The sequence below is a fragment of the Dermochelys coriacea genome, chromosome 2, assembly GCF_009764565.3.
Source record: "Dermochelys coriacea isolate rDerCor1 chromosome 2, rDerCor1.pri.v4, whole genome shotgun sequence".
NCBI classification, from domain to species: Eukaryota; Metazoa; Chordata; order Testudines; family Dermochelyidae; genus Dermochelys; species Dermochelys coriacea.
In genome coordinates this window covers 107,222,900-107,238,722 of record NC_050069.1, presented here as the reverse complement: position 1 = coordinate 107,238,722, position 15,823 = coordinate 107,222,900, and the positions used below count along the sequence as shown (strand labels likewise).

The 15,823-nt window shown below is 41.8% G+C and overlaps 1 long non-coding RNA gene across 1 annotated transcript; it reads right to left on the bottom strand.

Moving 5' to 3' along the window:
* Positions 1–747: 747 nt before the first annotated feature.
* On the bottom strand, positions 748–15,299 carry LOC122458471. The gene is made up of 4 exons (XR_006278528.1): positions 15,289–15,299; positions 12,690–12,697; positions 10,326–10,331; positions 748–1,021 (listed from the first exon to the last, which is right to left on the bottom strand). It is a non-coding gene; the product is annotated as an uncharacterized LOC122458471 (long non-coding RNA).
* Positions 15,300–15,823: the final 524 nt, after the last annotated feature.

Below are 15,823 nucleotides of genomic sequence, written 5' to 3'. Positions count from 1 at the left end.
AAAAGTAGGATCTAAGTGGTTTCAAGTAATAACAGATGGAACAAAGTAAGTCACCAAGCAAAATAAAGCAAAAACATGCAAGTCTAAGCCTAATACTTTAAGAAAGTAATTATAGGTATCAGAGTAGCAGCCGTGTTAGTCTGTATTCGCAAAAAGAAAAGGAGTACTTGTGGCACCTTAGAGACTAACAAATTTATTAGAGCATAAGCTTTCGTGAGCTACAGCTGAGCTGTAGCTCACGAAAGCTTATGCTCTAATAAATTTGTTAGTCTCTAAGGTGCCACAAGTACTCCTTTTCTAATTACAGGTAATATCTCACCCTCGGAGATGTTCCAATAAGCTTCTTTCATAGTGTAGACTCCTTCCTAGTCTGGGCCCAATCCTTTCCCTGGTACAGTCCTTGTTAGTTCCAGCAGACATCTCAGGTGGTAAGCAGGGGTTTTCTCATGACTGGCTTCTCTTTGTTCTGCTCCACCCCCTTTTATAGCTTTTGTCTCTCTGGGTCCCCACCCCTTCTCCTCAATGGAAAAGTACCAGATTTAAGATGGATTTCATTGTCAGGTGACATGGTCACATGTCACACTGTAAGACCCCCTAGTCTCCATTCTTCATTGGCTGGCCCACACGTACACAGGAAGGCTTTCAAGTAACTAAGGCCATTTACAACTGATTGTTTCTGGAGTACCCTTAATGGTCTCCACTTAATAAGCTTACAGCAGCGATACAAGTTTATATCTTATTCTTCTAACTCCAGCTATAGAAATAATACATGCAAACAAATAGGATGAACACACTTAGTAGATTACAAGTTTTCTAATGACAGCATACAAGGGATATTTATCATAAAGCATATTCCAGTTATTTCATATTCATAAGCATATTTCTATAAAGCATATGAAGTGCAATGTCACACCCTCCTCCTGAACTTACTGCCAGAGACTTGGACAATGTCCATGGCGGAGGCAGTATACTTAAAATCCCTCTTTTCTGGACAGGGCATCTGCTACCCAGTTCTCTTTTCCTTTAATATGCATAATTTCCATGTCAAATTCCTGCAGGACCAGGCTCCAGCGTAGCAGTTTGGAGTTTGTGCCCTTAGTCTGGTTAAGCCATACCAAAGGTGAATGGTCAGTTAGAATCCTGAACCACCTATTAAAGAGGTAAGGCCTTAGTTGTTTGACGGCCCACACAATGGTATAGCACTCCTTCTCTATGACAGAGTAATTCTGATCAGCAGGGGCCAGCTTTTTGCTTAGGAAGGCAATGGGAAGGTTCTTGCTGCCCTCCCGTGTCTGCATCAGCACAGCACCCAACCCTGTGTCTGATGCATCAGTACACAATTCAAAAGTCTTATCAAAGTCAGGGCTGGCCAGCACAGGCTCCACAGACAAGAGTGCTTTTACCTTATCGAAGCCTTTCTGGCATGCCTCTGACCAAATGACTTTATTAGGTTGATGCTTTTTACATAAGTCAGTGACTGGGGAAACAATGTCACTTAACCCCTCCTCAAACCTCCTGTAATAGTTTGCCAAGCCTATGAAGGATTGGACTTGCCTTTTAGTTTTGGGTACAGGCCATTTTATGATGGCTTCCACCTTAAGAGGGTCGGGGGATATTTTGCCCCCTGTCCTCCCAGTGTCCTAGATAGGGGCAGCTGAAGTCCCTTATCTTGCACGTAGAAGGTTTCACAGTTAGCCCAGCTTCTTTGAACTTTGATAGCACAATTTCCAGATGCTCCTTGTGGTCACCCCAGGTGTTGCTGAATACAGCAATGTCATCTATTCTGCAAACCATAGGTGCCGACTTCCCCTTTGCCCGGTGGGTGCTTGACCCCGCCCCTGCCCCTGCACTGCCTCTTCCCACCCCTGCACTGCCCTTCCCCCACCTCCATTCCACTCCTTCCCCCAAGTCCCTGCCCCACCCTGCCTTTTCCCACCCCACTCCCTTCCCCCAAGTCCCTGCACCTGCCCTCCCTCTTCTCTGCCTCCTCCCTTGAGTATGCCATATCCCCGCTCCTCCCACTCCCACTTTCCTGGAAAGTCTGAAGCCTGCCAAACAGCTGTTAGGCTGCAGAGGGTGAGAAGCACTGGGAGGGAGGGGGAAGAGCAGGGATGCGGCTTGCTTGGGGAGGGTGGAGAAGGAGGCGAGGAGGGGTGAGCTTGAATGCCGATGGGTGCAGAACACCCGCTAATTTTTCCCTGTGGGTGCTCCAGCCCTGGAGCACCCACGGAGTTGGCGCCTATGCTGCAAACCATTTAATACTCTGTTAACCAGTCTCTGGAAGGTTGCCCCAGCATTCACCAGACCAAAAGGTAGCACGATAAATTCATAGAGCCATATATCAGTAATAAAAGCTGATTTTTGTTGTGCCTCCCCTTCCAAAGAGATCTGCCAGTAACCTTTAGTTAGAGCAAAGATACTGAGGTACTTGGCTTGACTCAGGACATCCAGCATGCCATCAATTCTTGGCATGGGATATGCATTTGTTACAGTGACAGCATTGAGTTTCCTATAGCCTACACAAAATCTTACAGTGCCATCTCTTTTGGGGACCAAGAGCACGGGGGAAGCCCACGCATTGTCAGATTCCTTAATCACTCCCAGGTCCAACATGCTTTGTATCTCAGCACGAATTTGCTCCTTCACCTTGCTGGTGGCCCTGTAAGTCCTGGAAGGGGGGCACTGTGTCCTTTTTTGCGAGGATTCTGTGGGACAGCAAGTGTGTCCTCCCTGGTTTGTTGGAAAATACCTCACTGTACCTTTCCAGCGCTGATAACACTTCCCCCTTTTCGACTGGTGTCAGCTCACTAGAGAGTTCCATATTTTCCAGTTTTGACTCATCTTGGCATTCAGCCATCAAATCAGTGAGTGGTGTGCCTCAGTTTCTCATTCAACACAACAAATCATGTTTGCCCCGCCACTCTATTGTGACAGGCCTGGAGTCCGTTTACATGTACCAGTTGGGGCACAGTATCATCAAGGGGCTTTTTAACACCCATGACTAAAATGTAGCCTTAATCATAATCCTATAACAGGAGTTAATATGGGGGTTCAGGGTGTTATTTTGGAGTACAGTGTGTCACAGCTATCTCACAATGTGCTGAGCACCGATCAGTAGATATTCACAACTTTGTTGGATCAGACCTTTACTGACCTAAATGGGGGGGAAATTTTCTGAAGCTGGAAGTGTGCTCACCTTTTCCAGCCAAAGTGGTTTCCAAAGTAGATGGTTTCTTAATTCATTGGGAATGTTTCCAATAATGAAGTTCAGTTCATCACAAAAATATGATTCCTGATGTAAGACTGTCATAAAAATGTTTTGGTGAAAAATGATTTCACACAAAGCAGCATCTAGTCTTACTCTTTTTTATATTTATTTATTTTACCCAGGCTGATGATGAACCCCCTGAAAAAGAACCAAATTAGATCAAACTATCTGTATAGTCAGGGTTCTAGCAAGGACAGAAATCCCTAATTCAACTGACTATGCTGAAAATATACATTTATTCAAATTGTAGAGAAATATTACTAGATCTTTCTAGGCAGGAAGTGAAGTGACTTTAACACATGCCTAGGGCCAGTCTAACTCCTTGCAGAGTCACAAAAAAGGTAAGGGCTCCAAGCTACCAGCATGGAGGATCACACCAGGAGTTGACTCCATCTCCCGTGGTGCCATGAGAGGAGGCTCTGGCAGAAAGTTGTCATTTCATAGTGATCCCAGTGCCAGAGAAGGAGAAAGCAAGTTCCTGTGATTGGCCCAAAACAGGGGATCTCCAACTGACCATTTATACTGGTTATGCTTAAACCCAGTCCAATTTACAGCTGAATAAATCCTGCCACTGGGTGCGGAGGGCAGCAAAGCCTAAATAAGAATGTGACAACCAAATTCTGAAGTCACGATAACAGATGCTGCATAGCAACATTCTCTCCCCACAGTTACCTGCAACTGATGTTCATGTGGTTGCTCCAGACATGACTGAGGGCAATCTGTTTTAGGGAGCTAAAATTCTATTCTTCCCTGAGTTCAGCCCATAGATACAAGCTAGGAAATTGGAGATAGGAATTTCAGTTGAACAAAACTAAAAAGTATCTGGTAAGATGAAGCATTTATGTTGGACAGCAAGGCTGCAAACATGCTGTATAAACTCCAGCAGAAGAATGTGTTCTGATTTACAAACACAGAATTGAATTAAATTCCAGTTATAGATTTTTCTCTTTTTTTCCCCTCCCCTCCCTCATTTTTATAATGGGAACTTTTGCAGTTACAAATTTCAACAAAACCAAAGCACTTTGTTTCTTTTGGAATGGCACATATGTTGAATGTAATGAATGTGAAAGTACCTCGTATGCTCTGACCTAGCAGGTGACTGTTTAAGGACAATTGTGAAAATATGAAACTGCATGGTACCATCTGTTTATCAGAAGAACTCACCACTCAAGTCAATGAGAAGTTTTGCTTAAAAATGGAGGATGTGACATGGATCGCTCGTAAGAACTGCCTGCATTTTCTTTTAATTTCCAGAAGTACTGAGTTTGTAGTTGAATCAATAAAAATATGAAGGTTCTCATCCAAACCAAGCTAAGAAGTGATAGTTGAAGAAAGTTACCGAACTCAAAAATAATTTATTTGTTAATTGGGCTCACAATGAAGCTGTTATTAACGGACCCCAAGAATTGCAACGTATTTTAATTTTAGCTAGAGTTTTGTGATACATAATGTTTCCAGCATGCGTTTTCCACCAGCACTGTGTATAAGATTATTTGGACATGAACTGGGGTTCAAGGAGATCTTCAGTCACAGGCACTAATGTAGTAGTCTCTTAGGCCTAGAGATTACACTAATGCCTTTGGCTGAAGATCTCCTTCTGGCAGTGGAAAAACAGGTAGGGCTGAATTCGTCTCTCCCTTATAACAGAAGTACACTTTTTTTCCCGCAGACTACCATTCTGTTCATGTAGGGAACTGGTAAATTAAAAAATTAGGTAGTAGAATTTAATTTATGTAACTGAATGATGATTCCTATATAGGAAAACAAATAATCCTCAGTCCCCATCCTCATTCATTTATGAGAGTAAACAAATGGCCATTTGCACCATTAGTAACCCAATTCATTAGCTGTGACCAGCCCAGTCTTTAATTAATATTCTGATCAGCCCCAAAAAAATTACTCAAAACATTAAACAGCCTCTGAATGGATTAGTTTCAGCTGAGGTGAAATGATTTGGCTGCTGCTATTAAACCACTTTGGACATTGATTTTTTTGTCACCTAACAGCAATGGAATGGAGAAAACAGCTGGGATGTTTTACATGAAACATGTATTTCATGAAATACATGAAAAATCTACGGGCTTCATCATCATCGCTGCAGAACCTCTGAAATGTAGTGGTGGTACAATGGCAGAATGCATGATGAACCAGGTGGATTATGCACAAGCTATATATGTGGACTGTGCAAATCCTCCCAAATTTGGTTCAAAAGAGAAATACACATTTTTATATCAGAGCTGGGTTTGCAGGCTTTGAAGTATGAAAAGGTCTGCCTTTGAATGACCCAAGGGCCTGATTTGCAGCCCTTATTGACTTCAATATAAGCTGCAGGTGCTCAGTATCATTGAATATCTGGTCACTGGCTTTCTCATGGTTGAATCTGTTTGCAAACCCATAGGTAAGGCTCAGGTTTTAAAATCATGCCTATTCTGATGGGTTTGTCTGATCTGGAAGTAGTTGTAAGCCTCAGTTCAGGTGCAACAAGAGAAATTTAATCTTAGGAACACAAATTTCCCCTTGTAAAACTGGAATACAATTACTCTGTGAACCCATCTAAAGTAATAATCAGACAACCCAAGAAATGGACAAATTACAAATGGAGGGACAAATTCAGAGGGTGTGTAAGGGAGTGTGTATGTCATGTGGGTGACTCCCTGAATCCTGAGGTTAATATTTGTTAGGCTGGACTACTGGTCCAAGTTAGAATAGCTGCAGAGCACTCTTAAGGAGCCAGGGATCTTCAGAGTATAGAGATACCCAGACATATCCATTCCCAGAGCATCTATTAGGGGCTGGGGTGGAGAGTGATATAGAAGCAACTTCAAGGATTTAACTATATGAAAAGTTTAAAGGGATTGTGCCAAGCTGCTTATGAACTAAAGGGAGACCAAAAAAATTAGACAAAAGTAAACTTTTCATGTCAGGGTAATTTTTGCTAATGGCCCATAACTCAAAAACAGCTTGAGGAATTTTCTTCAGCCATTTCAGAAATATTCTCCTTTGTTGTTTTCTATGCAAGGAGAATCCTCAGAAATCTTAGTGAGTTGGTTTTAGGTGAGTTGCACAACTTGCTTTGCACAGGCAGAATGGGCCTGGAAATCTGGCCCAGTGACAGAAAATATTTTCATTGTCAACTTCCAAAATGGCCAAAATGGGTTTTCAAAAGTGAAACTATACTTCTGTTTCCCACACCAAACCCCCTGTATGGGAAAACTCCTCATGAAAATCTGAAAAGCTGCCACTTTACCCTCTTTAAATCCCTCCTAAAACCCTACCTCTGCCATGATGCTTAAACCACTCCCATCTGGCATTGAGTAGGCAAGTGGTGAGGTGCTTTTTTGTTTAACTATGTTTTCTTTATTATCGCATCCTTCCAGCCCACCTCTTCACCTTTTGCCAGCTTTTGCATCCTGCCACAACGTAGATTGTGAGCTCTCTGGGTGAGGGACTGCCTTCTTTGTCAATTGTCAGTACAGCACCTTGCACAATGGGACTCCTGTCCTTGACTGAGATTCCTAGGAGCCACTGTAATGCAAGTAATAATAAAACTCCAGGTTCTGGTGAAATACCTCCTCTTCCTGCAGTTACAGCCAGCATGGTCCCTGGCCCTAAGGAGAATGTACGTAGGTCCATATTTTTTGCAGATGGGGTAACTGAGGAGCAAGACAGTCTAACAGATTGTCAGAGGTTATATGGGAAGTTTGCAGCAGAAGCAGGAACAAAATCCCAATAAGGGTGGTAGATTCACATTTTATCCCCAGGACTACAATGCTTCTTTGATGGGATGTCTACTCCATACAGGACTGGAAGGGGTTAAGGTGGCCAGATAGGCCTATTAACTCCACAGGCTGTACCTGGTGGGGGAGAGAGGATATTGATCACAAGCAGGTTCAGCTGGGCAGGAACAGGTGGGGCCTAAAAAGCCTGGAAGCTGGCAACAGACAAGAACTGCTGCTGGGAAATGGAGGTAACTTCTTGAGAAGAGGGAGGAGTGTTTGGAGCTGGTACAGCCAGAGAGAAGACGGGAACTAGGAGTTGTAGGGAGTAGTCCAGGGAAGGAGTAGTGAGGGCTGGAGGAGGAAAGGTGTGAGGGTCTGTTGCCTGGATCTTGGAGTAGGGGGCAGGCCTCAGTTCCTCTACTAGCTACTGAGGTCATGGCATAGACTAGCAGGGTAGTGAATGGGAAGATTGCCTGGGTCACTGGGAGTGACAGAATTGAAGGACTGTATGCTAGAACAGGGAATGCTGTGTGACCTAGCCGGAGGGCTGAGTCAGGAGGAGGATGTCATGATTCCTGGATGAGAGAGGAGCTGTAGAGCAGAATGAAAGATGAGGTGATGGCATACAACTTTGGGAAGGGGTGCTGACCTTGAGAACTAATTCCTAGAGTGACCAGGAGGACGCACCAGACAAGCAGAGGGAGGAGCACCCTGTGACAACTTGGTGGAGTATGTGGGTCACCCCTGAGGCAAGGGGATTCTGTGGAGGATTGTATACTGAGTGAAGGGCTGTATGAGAGAGCCTCCCTGATGTAAGGGGACTGTAAGAGAGACTCTGTATGGCAGTTGTCCTGATACAAAGGGCCAGAGGTAGACTGTGTAGGACAAGTAGCCTGGGGGGAGTGAAAATAGAGATGCCTGCAGTACAGGCTTTTGTGGCTGAGGGAAGTTATCCCGCATCAGAATGCATCTGTCCTCTAGCTATAATTGGATGCCAGAACAGCCCTAGACTTGCTCTAGTTTACTTTTGGGACAAAACTGTCCAGTCCCATAATCCAAGTGGTCATTGTTCTTATCTACTGATTTAGGCCCAGATCCAGCAATGAGATCTGCATTGGCACACAGGTCCACCAATGAGGATCTCTATATGATGTTGGCGCCATGGGTGCTAGCCAAGGCCCTGGGAGTGACAGTGGAGAAGGTAATGCCTTTCCCAAGATTCCTGTGGAGGCATGGGGATAGGTTCTCCCCTTGCTGAGAGACAATGAGATACAACACTGAATAGCCTGAGTGGCCTGGAGCCAGCAGTCATAGCTGACCGCTCCAAAACAGAACTGTTGGTCAAAGAGGAGGATCCCACTGGGGCAAAGAATCCCCTTGACAATCGGCAGGGAGAGGAAAGAATACAAATTTACCCCCAATCTGTGGCTGGTTTTAAAAATGTGTCTTGAAAGCAAATATTGTTCTTCCTTTCTGAATTAGAGAAGGAGTAATCATTATATACAAGAATGGTGGGGAAACAGTAGGAAAAAAACATAGCTTTATATCTGCAGGGGTTTACATGGCTCCTTAAAGAAGCTAAGTAATAGGTGATTAAAGAAGGGCTTGTCCTATAAGAAAAGTCAAACTACAAAGACAGTCCAAAAAAAGAGGTGTTCCCCCCTCACTTTGGGCAATATCTGGCCACTAGGTGTCATTCGTTACCCACAGGAAGAACAGTTAACATTATTGTTCTCATATAAAAATGTAAAAAGAAAAGGAGTACTTCCAATGAAGTGAGCTGTAGCTCACGAAAGCTTATGCTCAAATAAATTTGTTAGTCTCTAAGGTGCCACAAGTCCTCCTTTTCTTTTTGCGGATACAGACTAACATGACTGCTACTCTGAAACATATAAAAATGTAGTAAAGGTCAAGTAGCTTCCAGGGACCACAGCAATTAGGAATATGTAGAATGAAGAACCAATAAAGGTTAGATGGGCACAAACCAACACCCTGGTTTGGAGGAGCCTTCCCCTTTCAATTCTTGGGGAGTTCAGATCCAGTCTTTTCAAGTTGGGCGTTTCTCTAATAAATCCATTTAAACAACTCTTTATTCTATTATTTATAATACATTAACTTTCAGAGGTTCCTATCGAGTTTGGGGCCCAATTTTGATAGTACTGTACAAATACATAGTAAGAGACAGCACCTGACCCAAACAGTTTACAAGACTCTAGAATAAAGGGTGGCAAATAATTTTCTTGTCCCTGGCAAATTTTTGAATTTCTCAGAACAGGAAAAAAAGTCAAAATCTTGAAATTCTTCTCATATGGATGATCCTCCCCCCCCACCCATTAGCTTGGGTCAATCAAAATTTTGTTTTACATAATTTCAAAAGGTTTCATTTTGATTTTTTTTGTTTTTTAAATTTTTTTCTATATCTTAAATTAAAAAAATAATTTTAACCAAAAGTTCTGATTTTTTTTTTTCATTTCAGCAGTGTTAAAATGGGATGTTTTGACAATTCTGAAACTTTTTTCCAACTTGTTTTCAAAATGACAATCCACCAAAACCGACCCTTTCCTGTGAACGCTTTTGGTTCCAATAAATTCAGAATTTTCTGACCAAAAAAAAAAAAGTTTTGTTGAAAAATTCCTGATCAGCTCTACTCTAGAGCACATGCTTCTGTTTAACGACGAGATTAAAAAGCAATCCCTAAATGCTGCTGGGAGATAAAGTCAGAAATGTTGGTATCTTTTGGATAATGGGGGACAGAACAGTGAAAGGTATCTCATGCAGAAAAAACATAGTGTCAGACTTTCAAAAGAGTTCAACGCCGAGTGGATTCCATTTTAGTCACTTCCATTAGGTGGCTAGATATGCCAAAGTGTTTATATATTTCTGCCAACTAACCCTATATAAACAGCATCTTTCTTTGTTGTTGCAAGCTTCAGAAACTCTAATAGTGTACTCAGTCCAATTGAAACACATCAGACATTTTTTCCGATTTGCCATGGTTAATAGAGGTCCATACACTGTAAACCTTACTCACTCTGGATAGCACTTACTCACACAAACAGTCCCGCTGGCTCCAATGGGATTACTTGGGTGAGTAAATGCCTTACTCACTATGTGTTGCAGAATCAGGTCCAGTAGGAAAACTGAAAAAATCCTCTGTAATTTTTGTTAATCTCCTTCAACTGTACTGTATTTTCCAAAAATTTCCAAGTATTTTCCACTGAGCAAATTCAGTGTGAAATGAGTTTTAAACACATAGAATAACAAATAACTATTGTTTTGGGGGTCTTTTGTCTCTGATCAGGGTGCTATCTTAGTTTGGGAAAGAAGAAAGGAAAGACTTTTCCCTTTGTGTCCAGTTCACAACTGTTCTCAAAGTGCATTTCTACTCTGAAAAGTGCCTATGTAAAAATGGCATCTTCATACACAGAATTTATTCAGTCTTATCTGCTGGTGATAAAAATAGTTTTTTCACTGCTTTTTTACTTCTCATAGCCTGCAGCAGCAGAACAGCTAAGAGTGAGTGTGGATTGTATTCCATGTAGTGCTTTAATAGGATTGATTATTAAATTCCAATCAGTTAAACCTGTGTAATCCTACTGAAAACAATGGTGTAAGACACATGTCACCGGGGGGAGGGAGGGGAAGGGGCATAATCTGAAGCTGGTGCAGGTATAGCCAAGGTCTTAGTTTTGCCTGCAGAATCTTTATTGCTGGTGCTGCTGCATGAGATGGAAAGACTCCAACATGACTGTTACGGCCCAGGCTGCATTAGCAAGGTTGGCAGTTTGAGAAAACACTTTTCCATATAAATGGAATATATTTAATGTAGAAATCATTGTGAGACAATAAACCCAGAACCCTGCAGTGCTGTGTACAGGCTCTTTATTTAGAATAGAACTGTACTTTAAACTACTCAAGGAAATTGGCAAATATAGGTTGTTTAGAGAGGTGGCCTTCTGATGGTGGGGCAGATTTGTGACTCAGTGGGTTTGGAGATAATTTGGGGTGTTAAATCTGTTAAGACAAGCAGTTGCCTAATAAGGGTAGCTTCTTGTACAGGTTTATAAAAGTTACAGGTTTATAAAAGATTTTACTGAACAACTTAATCTCATACAACTCTGCAGCCTGGCAGTCCTGTGCATTTTAAGGTTGAATGTGCATCTTCAGCATGAGTGCCTTCTGCTGGTCACCTGAGGGGCAGAGCAGCTTCCATATGTATCACTTCAGAGCGGAATCTCACCCGGGGTAGGGCCCTACCAAATTCACAGCCATGAAAAACTCTGAAATCTTGTCTCCTCATGTGAAATCTGGTCTGTTGTGTGCTTTTACCCTAATATTATACAGACTTCATAATAGAGACCAGCATTTCTCAAATTGGGGGTCCTGACCCAAAAAGGAGTTGTAGTGGGGTCAGAAGGTTATTTAGGGGAGGAGGGGGTAACAGTATTGCCACCCTTACTTCTCCACTGCCTTCAGAGCTGGGTGGCCAGAGAGTGGCAGCTGTTGGCCGGGTGCCCAGCTCTGAAGGCAGCGCACCGCCAGCAGCAGCACAAAAGTAAGCATGACAATACCGTACCATGCTACCCTTACTTTTGTGCTGCTGCTGGCGGTGCGCTGCCTTCAGAACTGGGCTCCAGGCCAGCAGCCACCGCTTTCCAACTGCACAGCTCTGAAGGCAATGCTGCCGCCAGCAGCAGCGCAGAAGTAAGGGTAGCAGTATCATAACTCTGCCCTACAATAACCTTGTGACCACCTACAACTCCTTTTTGGGTCAGGACCTCTACAAATACAACACAATGAAATTTCAGATTTAAATAACTGAAATAATGAAATTTACAATTTTTAAAATCATATAATCGAAAAATTGACCAAAATGGACAGTGGATTTGATACCCATGGGAGCTCTTTGCCTCACCAAAGCATTTGTACAATAGCTCCTGTGACTGTTCCCTGGTGTATGTGTAATAGCAAGACTTTAGGAATGGCATGTTTTCCTTAACCCAGAGGAAGAGCTCTTTATAGGCTGATCATCCTCATTTTAGAAATATTGCACAGTAAGACCCAATTTCTTTGCTGAGAAAAGAAATGAATTTGTCAGATAGGTGCAATGCAGCCATGGAAGAGAGGAAAAATGAGGAGGAGTCAGAACTTGGTTTTTTCCTTTTTCTTAAATCATAGCAACAGGCTTCCAGGGAAGGGATGAGACAAAACAGGCATAAGCCCATTAGTGTGCAGGTAGCAAATAAATAAGCTCTATCAGGAGTCTTATTATAGTCATGTTCACGTTGAAGTGCTGATAATTTTTTTTTATAGGTAACAAAATATAGGTTAAGTTCAGATTCCTTCTGATGCAGCACTGAAGATTGCAAAATAATCCTCCCAAATGCCCCCACCCCCACACACTAAAATAAGGATTCCTGGAGCAACCAGCACACTAGATCCGCCGTGCCACTGTTGGAAAAGATAATGCAGCAGGCTGCACTTTCTGTGTCTGGTCCGCACTGCTAACTGGTCAGGAAAAGAGAGGTGTTCACTGCCTTGCATCCTGCCTGCCCCCTTTGACTTGGCTTGTGCCTTTCATCTGTCCTGTGCACTAACAACCCTGCCACCCTCTGAACTTTTGATAATCTTTCTGCAGAGCCCAGCAGTTCTGACACACTCTTCTTGGGCCCTGATCATGGTGACATGGGTTCAGAGTTAACTCCTGAACCTCCATTTTTAACCTAAACCTTTAAACCTGAGTATTGTAGCCTATATTGTACAATATCCCTGCTGTGTGGCGATATCTGCAGGATGACCAAGGGCATTTCCAGCTTTAATTCTCATTACCCTGTCTTTGGTTGTTGTAAGCTTTGGGGGTTTTATTTACATTTATTATTGATGAATAATACCAGATGGACAGGACTGAAGACTAAGGATCCTCTATTTATCCACTGCACAAGAGCAGCAATACCAGCTTTCCCCAAAATGTCTGATCAACACGACTCAACTGTGACCTCCAGGGACTATTTTTAAGGCTGAGAAAGTATCTCAGTCTCCATTCAGTTCTTGGCCTCTCTGCTGAGACTACCACCCAGGGGTACCAGTTGTTGTGATGATGCTTGTAATGTAGACAGATGCCTCAGCTGAGTTTCTTATAAACCCCCAATTCACTTAATACAGGGCTTCTGAGAGAACTAGAGATGGTCTATTCCCTCCTCAGGGTGATTTTAACTCTGGAACTAGACTGAGCTAAAAAGATCCTGTGTCCCATTACTAGGCTCCTGAAGGACTTCATATTCTCCGGCCTTAGTACTGTATAACAAGTACTTGTCTATATCTTTAGTGACAAAGAAGCTGTTATTTATCCTGATAGCAGCAGGTATGATGTACTATACAGATAAGTGAATGAGGCTATGTCTTTATTGCAAAAGGGGTATATTTTTACACTGAGACAGTACTCTCTCAGAATAAAATCCTAGTGGAGACAAGACCCAGTATTTTTTGGCTTGATGAAACTAGTCAGGGTGGATCTTGATTAGCTACATCAGGTAAACACTACCTTTATCTCCGCTAGGCTTTTACAGTGAGATAGGCATCACAATGTAAAAACATACTTTATTTTTTTAGTGAAGACAAAGCCTGAAGCAAAAATCAGCCTATCTTGCTCAGTACTGTGGGTACTGTCTTGGATACATTGCCTTCTTACCATAGGAAAATGATCTCTGAAGTCTCTGTGTGTACCTCATGGTACAGAAGTGTTTTCTTAAAAGCACACAGCGAAAACAAAATGAGGTTAGCAATGATCTTTCTATAAAGGCAAAAAGGATATCTGTTTGTTTCAATTTGCATTTCACACCTTGCTAGCAGCAACTCTTCTATCTTCTTGTGTGTTAACTGAGCTGGCAATCCAGATATCTGACACTGGAAACCAACATAATTTTCCAAAGTACAGAATTTAACAGACTGTCAAAAAAAATCAGTTTGACCTCCTGCTGATGAATGTGGAGTTAATGTCTCCTATCAAGAAAGAACTGCTAACATGTTGAAAATATGATGCAAATGAACTAGCACCAGAGCAAGAGAATTTTCGTCTTGTGTTGAGCACCTCATAATTTTGCTGTCAGTTGAAGAGCTAAGATTGCTACCAGCAGCTTATAATACACAATGAAAAGAATAGCAAGAATGAAGTTGTAAGGGAAAGACAAGCAGATGTGTGCAATAAGACCGGGAAGGAAGATAATAATTAAGTACCAGTTCTGATCAGTACATTAACCATTTAGGGCCTGACTAAAGATAGTTGCTTTTAACCGGAGTCTTTCCATTGAAATGAAGATAAAGTTATTTATGAATGAACCTCTGTGCTTTGGTCTATCACACAAAATCTAATATGGTGATGTTGTGCTTGTGCTTTGAGAACTTGTGTGCGTTATAGTGACAATAAAGATTGCTGAGTGACTGAGGGAAAACATTTTCTGAAAATAGTCAATCAAATATATGAGTGAATTTTGAATCCAGGGCAGTAATCCTTTCATATTTGTTTTCAGTGAACATTTGAACACTTGAACCTCTAGTACTAAAAGAAAATTTTTGATTGTAAAATTCACATTTTGTTGGTTTGTTACATAAATCATCCTCTCAGGGAACAGAAATACTACCGTGTGACCTATGTAACTGACAAACACAGTGCAAATTGTGGACATTACAATCAAACATACAATTCAAAATTCTCCACATGGTGGTCACATCCATAAGTCATATGGTATTGTTTCTGTTCTTTGATTGGATGACTTGTGTAACTAAGATCAAACAGTGGAATGGAGATTGTAAGTTGCAACTATTTATTCACACATTGCAGTCTGCAATCCATCAATTATTTTCTGAAGGAATTTGTGAACAATTTTTAATAAATTCAAACATTTTCTGATCTGTTTGTAGATAATTTACAAACAAAAAACATAACATGAATAGAATAAGTTATTCACTACATGTTAAAACCAACTCTAATAATAAGGCTTTATTTCATATTGGTCCTTGCACCAGAGCTTCTGCCTTTGAAGTGTTTTCCTCCTTTAGGGTTCTTAGCAAAATACTCCTTTGGAACCCTGGGCTTGATCCTGCTCCAACTGAAGTCAGTGGTGAAATTCCCATTGACTTCAGTGCAACAGGATTGAGCATTTTAGGGCTAGCCTTGCACTCTGAGAGGATGAGGGCACTTCCTCTCCTTCCTTTCCAAGCAAGTAAAAAGGCAGCATCTCTCCTACTTTCCAAACCAACTGGCCACAAATGCCGCAGTGAGCAGCATGCTTTAGTTACATGCACATGCTGCTCCTGAGCAAAGGAGTAATATGCCTGTCAGTCTGGTGTTCTCTCGTGGCTGCAATCTGCAAGGAGCAAGTTCACAAACAGATGTCATATCAGGAATGTGTAGGCTCCCACTGAAGACTTGGCATGACATTTGGCCCTTTTTTCATCTCCATTTTTCATACGTCTTTCTCAAAGTTTACAATCTTTTATTGTTGATAGTTCTCCATTCAGGTCTGTCCTTGGCTGTGTTTTCAAAGATATCAGTATTATGCTGCATGAGTTGAGATTTTGCTTAAGAGTTTCTTTTGAAGTGTTTACATTGACCATTCTTCCTGGGGTCTCTGAGTTTCAGCTCACCAGAGAGGATATTTTCATAATTCTGTCTTCACTAGGGCTGTCAAGCAATTAAAAAAATTAATCACGAGTAATCACACTGGTAAACAATAATAGAATATCATTTATTTCAATATTTTTGGATGTTTTCTGTATTTTCAAATATATTTGTATTCTGTTTAAAAGAAAAGGAGTACTTGTGGCACCTTAGAGACTA